Source organism: Canis lupus, chromosome 17, assembly GCF_011100685.1.
Source record: "Canis lupus familiaris isolate Mischka breed German Shepherd chromosome 17, alternate assembly UU_Cfam_GSD_1.0, whole genome shotgun sequence".
NCBI classification, from domain to species: domain Eukaryota; kingdom Metazoa; phylum Chordata; class Mammalia; order Carnivora; family Canidae; genus Canis; species Canis lupus.
In genome coordinates, this window is record NC_049238.1 from 51385015 (window position 1) to 51391148 (window position 6134).

General features: G+C 49.7%; 1 long non-coding RNA gene across 1 annotated transcript; it reads right to left on the reverse strand.

Annotated features, from left to right (window-relative positions):
- Nucleotides 1-1522: 1522 nt before the first annotated feature.
- On the reverse strand, nucleotides 1523-5766 carry LOC111090442. The gene is made up of 4 exons (XR_005371902.1): nucleotides 5466-5766; nucleotides 3109-3213; nucleotides 2793-2952; nucleotides 1523-1985 (listed from the first exon to the last, which is right to left on the reverse strand). It is a non-coding gene; the product is annotated as an uncharacterized LOC111090442 (long non-coding RNA).
- Between the last annotated feature and the right edge of the window lie 368 nt (nucleotides 5767-6134).

Consider the following 6134-nt stretch of genomic DNA (forward strand, 5'->3'; position numbering starts at 1 on the left):
TGGCAGGCAGCCCTTGCCTGCTCCAGAGAGCTGCTAGTGGCCAGGGGACAGATGCCAAGCTGACTGTCTCCCTGTGGGTCACCCTGCGGGAGCCTTCAGATAAAAACCAGGAGGAAGCAGCTCTTGTAAGCTTTGCCCCATGGTTTGGGGGCCCTGTCCTTGTTCTGCCTCTGCAGCTCTCCAGAGTGTTTCCTGTATTGTCTGGGGGCTGGCAGCCCAGAGCCAGGCTGAGGCCTGCCACAGACTTTGTGTCACACCCCACCACCCTCTGAGGCACCAATCTTGGGTCACTTTTATGGACTGCCATTCTCTACTACTCTGAAAAGGCAGGCCAAATAAACACCAACCTGAAGAAGCCTGAGGCCTTCCTTTCCCTGAGTCCCCCATACCACCTCATCCAAGATCCACACACCGTCCGGGATTGCGCGTGCGGAAGAATTTTAATAAAAACAAGCAACTCAGAAGGGCAGGCTGGCCGTGTAGACTCGGTGCTATTCCTGGCCTGGGAGGCCAGGAGGCTCTCCTAGGAGCAGGAGCTCCCAAGACAAATACAGAGCAACAAGCAGGCTTTGTCTTCTCCCTTTGAAGATGGAGTGTCCAGGCTGGGCCTCGGCCACACAGGAGGAGAAAGGAGGCCAGGCTGGGGGTAGTCAGGCTGACAGTCATGGGCTTTGGGGGCCCAAGTCCTTTGGGAAACTCCCCAAGGATGGTCATTTAAGAGTAGGTATATGTAAGCTTAAGAGGAAGACATTTCCCTTGGCTTTACTGTCTGGCTGGCCTCATATTGTCACCTCACTGAACACTCCTTCCCTCAATCAGGTACCTGCTGTCCCCAACGTGAAAATCAGTCACTACGGGCCCAAGGCATGGCACAGATGGGGGAAAAACAAACATCAAAAACAAAACTGAAAACTTTTTAATCCCTTGGTTCTGTGGAGATGGATTTTTTCCAAAAGAAATTTAATTAAAGACAGAAAGAGACCAACATAAACCAAAAAAATCACACACACATGTGAAAAGTGCCATGACAGCCCTGGAGTCCTGGCCTAATAGGTGGGAAATCTGGGCACAGGGTTCTGGAGCCCCCAGAAGCTGAGCCTGTGGGAGCCAACCTTGTCTGCAGCAGGTTCAGACGGCCCCAGGGGCACCCGGCCCTTCTGAGGGTGTGAGCCAGGCAGTCTGGTGGCCCCTGGCAGAGAAGCTCACATCTTGGCAGCTGCCCCCAAATCAGCCAGACCCAGTGGTCAGAACCCAGAGTTCACACCCTGGGATGCAACCACTCACTGCCCATTTCACGGCAGTGAGAGTCAATGCTCCCTGGTACTGAACAAAGCCTGTCCTGGTGAAGCAGCTGACCTTCCTCTTGGGTGTATCTTTCATTTTTTTTTTAGCAAAAGCAGCCCTGTTTGGGGGCACCTGGATGGCTCAGTGGTTGAGCATCTACCTTTGTGTCAGGTCGTGATCCTGAGGTCCTGGGATCTAGTCCCACATCGTGCTCCTTGGAGGGAGCCTGCTTCTCCCTCTGCCTGTGTCTCTGCCTCTCTCTGTGTGTCTCTCATGAGTGAATGAATAAAATCTTTAAAAATTAAAAATTAAGAAAAGCAGGGCTTTTTTGTGATTTTTAAATTTGACAAAATTTTGTTTGTCCAAATCAATCCAGCATGTTGTGGTTGGAAATTCCCCCTACCCCTTGCATGCCACCAGAATGTCAAGGCTTTGGACATAGTTTAAGCTTCTCCCCCAAAACCCCCACAAGCCACCTTTACTCCCTTTCTGATCCGACCCCAGTCTTCAAATTTGGGCACGGTGGTTTGTCTCTGTCCAAAGCCCTTACCTCCCCCCCGAGAACATTTTGTTGGCTCAAGCTGGTGGCTCCTTCTTGGAACCAGGGTGCCCCTGCCCTGGGGAGACACCTGCCCTGCCCCCATACTCTTGCTTATGGGCACAGCTTCTTCCAGACAGCCCCTTTCCATGTTGATGGGGGCCTAAAAGGGAGATTAAATGAATGATTAAATATGATTAAATCATTAAAAACTATTAAATAAATGAATGGTGAATGCTAAACTCCTATTCTGTCTTCACATACCAAGTCCCCAAATGCCTAGGCAGATGCCCTCACTCCAGATTTACCCCTTCTTTCTAACTCTTGTCATATCCCTGGTCAATACGCTGTTGTTGCATGTTGATTCTCTCCAGGCCTTGCTTGTGGCTGTATCCCCCCTAACTCTGGGGACAGTGCCTGGCTCATGTAGATAGATGTCCAACTGTCAGTGGAAGTTGTGATGTCACTGGGTTTTCTCAACCTTAGCTGTGATCTTTTTTCCATCTTCTGTGTCCACCATGCCCCTCACGTCTAAGCTTGAGCTCCTTCTCTTCCCTTTCGTCATTGGGCTCATTCAAGATTCTCCCAGCAGGCAGCATAGCTGGGAGGAGTGTAAGCCATCAAGGCCTCTGCTCTCTATGAGCTTCTCAAGGGCAGTGGCCTTTCATTTTTATCTTGGCTTCTCTATCACAGCATCAGGCCTGGTGCTCTGTAACTAACTGGTAGGCCAAGAGAAGGAGGGGGCTGACCAAACAAATATTTTTCTCAGAGCTTTTATATAATGATCCTCATTCATTAGGGTTCCTCTCCCTTTTACTTTTCTAATTTCTTCTTGCTGATCAGAATTAAATCCAAAAGAGTATTCCATCCCTCTCCCCCACTGGCCCATCTGCTTCATCAACTTCCTGGAAGACCACTCTTGTGTCCTCTCTTCTCTTCCCATTCCCCACACAGAGGCACATTGGCTTACCTTGGTATCAGTCAGGACAGGACAGGTCATGATACAGTGACAAATAGCCCTCAAATAGCAGTGATTTGAGTCTGGGTGACTCTCCAGGGCAGGATCTTTCTTCCACATAATGTCTTAATGTCACACCTCCACATCAATAGGTGCTGCCGCAGCCACCATGCTGGAAGAGAGAGAAGTGCCCAGGTGAGCACAGCCAGTTTAATCTTTCCACTGGAAAAGAGTGCACACCCCAAACCCCAATCACATTGGATTCACCAAAGCAAGTCACATGACCACACAATGTCTCGGGAATGGGGAAATACAACCCCCCAAGTACCTAGACAGCAGGAGACCAGATATTGGAAAACGGCAGTGATCTTGCCCGCAGCAGAGTTGGGGTCCAGCTCCTGCCTGCTGGGCCTGTGAGAGGTTCCATCTGTGGCTGAGGATAGATAAGAAACAGAACAATGACAATCACCCCACTCTAGATCTGAACTCGGTCACTCTAATTACCATACCAGTCACTTCCCGTGATGTCTGCCAGGGTTCACCAGGAGCCCTGAGTAACCACAGCCTCACAGTCAGCACTGGGGGAAACTGCCAAACTTCTCTCAGGACAGTGGTTTTCAATTCAAGTCTATGGGACTGGGGCCTGGGACCCAAGGCCTGAGCTCCTTGCCCTGCAGCCTCTCCTCCAAACCTTACCCCTGCTGATGGGGCACACCAGGAAGACTGACTGGAAGGAGACAGCCCGGCTGGGGCACCTACCCAGATCTTCCCCTGCTGCGGCCCTTTCCAAAGTCTGCTCCCTTCCCTTCATCCCCATGCTTAATATCCCTTTATCTAGGGGGCCTTTTCCCCTCTGGCTCTTTTGGCTGGCTCCTATGGCCCAAGTTCCTGAGATGCAGTCCAATGGCAGAGCCAGAGAGACCAGGCTTGATCTCTCGTTTAAAAATAGGAAGGAATAGGGACACTGGGTGCCTCTGTGGTTGAGCATCTGCCTTCAGCTCAGGTCCCTACAGCGAGCCTACTTCTCCCTCTGCCTATGCCTCTGCCTCTCTCCTTGTGTCTCTCATGAATAAATGAATAAAATATTTAAAAAAATAAGGAGGAGGCTGGAGTGCACAAATAAATAAGTAATATCATTTTGGGGGGTCATATGGGGACATGGTGTGGGAGGACATGATTCATGGCTGCTATGAAGAGATGGAATCAGAGCAGAGACCTACAGGATGGTAGGGAATCAGAGTGACCTGAGTTCCAAACATGGAAGGAAAGACCAGCCTTTACCAGGAGAAGGGTCTTCTATGCCTCTGACCCCAGGAATGTGAGGGTTGAGTGACCAACACTGCCTTATTAAATTGAGTTTCAATAATGTCCTTCCTTGGTGTGTAGCCTGAATCCATGCAGCTCCTACCTAGTTTAAATCTCTGGGTTTAGGGGACAGAGTCGCCAGAGCCAATTCTTTAAAAGCCCAACAACTCTCCTTTTTTCCACACTGCTCCCTGTCAGTTTCCCTCTGACAGTGCCTATCATTACAGAGTTTGAACCTTTCTGCAGAATTTCCATGTGTTTCCCTGGGCAGTCTGGGTGAGGTATTTGTCTCTGGGGCAGATAGGAAGGCACCCCAGCCAAATGCTGGCCTCAAGACCTGACCTTTGGGGCCTTCTGGTCTTGCTCCCATTCCCTTGATGAATTCTGACACATCCCAAACCTACTCTAGGGCCACAGCCTCTGTGGTTCTAGCTGAGCTGCATGCAGATGAGTTTGGGGCACTTATTGGAAGAAGTGTGTTGCTTGTACAATCCCAGCCTGCGGAAGGGAGACGACACCAGTGAAGGTTGAAACACTCTCTACTCAGAACAGTTCCCAGGCTCACTGAACTCCCAGGCCTGTCCTGGAAGGACAAGGAAGAAAGGACCAGAGTGAGTCAGGGACAGCTCAGAGGTAAAGCCTGGGATAATAGCGGAGCAGATAGATGTGAAGTGCCTGACATAACAGTCAGGGCCCTCAGGAGACTGGGTTCTGCTCTCTAGGCCCTGGAGAGGAACTGGTTCACTAAGAATGGGTGTCGATGGGGGATCCCTGGGTGACTCAGCGGTTTGGCGCCTGCTTTCGGCCCAGGGCATGATCCTGGAGTCTCAGGATCGAGTCCCACGTCAGGCTCCCTGCATGGAGCGTACTTCTCCCTCTGCCTATGTCTCTGCCTCTCTCTCTGTGTCTCATGAATAAATAAATAGGATCTTTAAAAAAAGAAGAAGAAGAAGAATGGGTGTCGATGGACAGGCAGGTGTCTAGGGCATGGGGCTCTGGGTACTACTGACCTGGAGAAAACCTGTGAGGCTGCTGTAGTCAAGTGGGACCTACCTGGGACAGAGGTGGATTTGTCATGCCCACGTGGTGGCAGTATCCTTCAAGGCTCATTGTTTACTTTTTTTTTTTTTTTTCTTGAGTAAATTTTCCTCTTTTTCTCCACCCATGGCCCTCAGCTTCACCTGTCTCGGCTAGACTCTTTGGAACATTTTTTCATCACTGACACCCATCAGTATTTTCCCAGGCTGGCCTCCATACCACTAAGGACTCTACTTTCCCCTGCCACCCTTCTAGGTGTTCTCCTCTTCATATGGCTTCAGTAGTAACCTCTCTTCCCCTTACCCTGTGAATAGAGCCCAGCAACCTTCTGACAGGACATACCGTGATCTGGCCATAGCTTACTTCTCCCTAGTCTTCAAAGCCTCTTCATTAAATGACCGTTTCCTCATTCTTAATGGGCAGAGGCTCAACCAGAGTGTGAACAGAGATAAAGCCCAGCCTGGCCCTCCAGGAGCTAAGTGTGATAGGAGAGACACAGATTACATGCTTCCTAATCAGAGTCTCCCAGAAGCAGACCCTGAAATAAGGATTTGAGCTGAGTCATTTATTTAAAAGAGGTTTCCAGGAAACATCAGTACCAGAGCAGAAACAGGGGACAGGGAATAAGAGGGTGGTCAATGGGTGCCCTAATAAGCCAGGAACTAGAATCTGATTCTCCTAGGCAACTAGAATTTAATTCTACTGGGGATTCTCTGGGGACCAGCATAAGACACCCACTCAGTTATTTTACCCAAGAGTGAGGGAGCTAGGTATTTATTGGTTGAGTACTGTTTTCAGGGAGCATTAATACTCCTGTACTTCTAGCCTGCTACACAGAGAACAAAGCTACTGGTAACCAGATAAACCCTGCAGGAAAGTAAGTGTGAATGCTGCTGCTTGGCAATTGAACTAGAATGCACTAAAATGGAATTGGCAAGAAGGTATAGGCACCAACAGCATCTGTTACAATGTACTATGGAGTTTGTTTAAAGGAGGCAGAGATCAGGAATG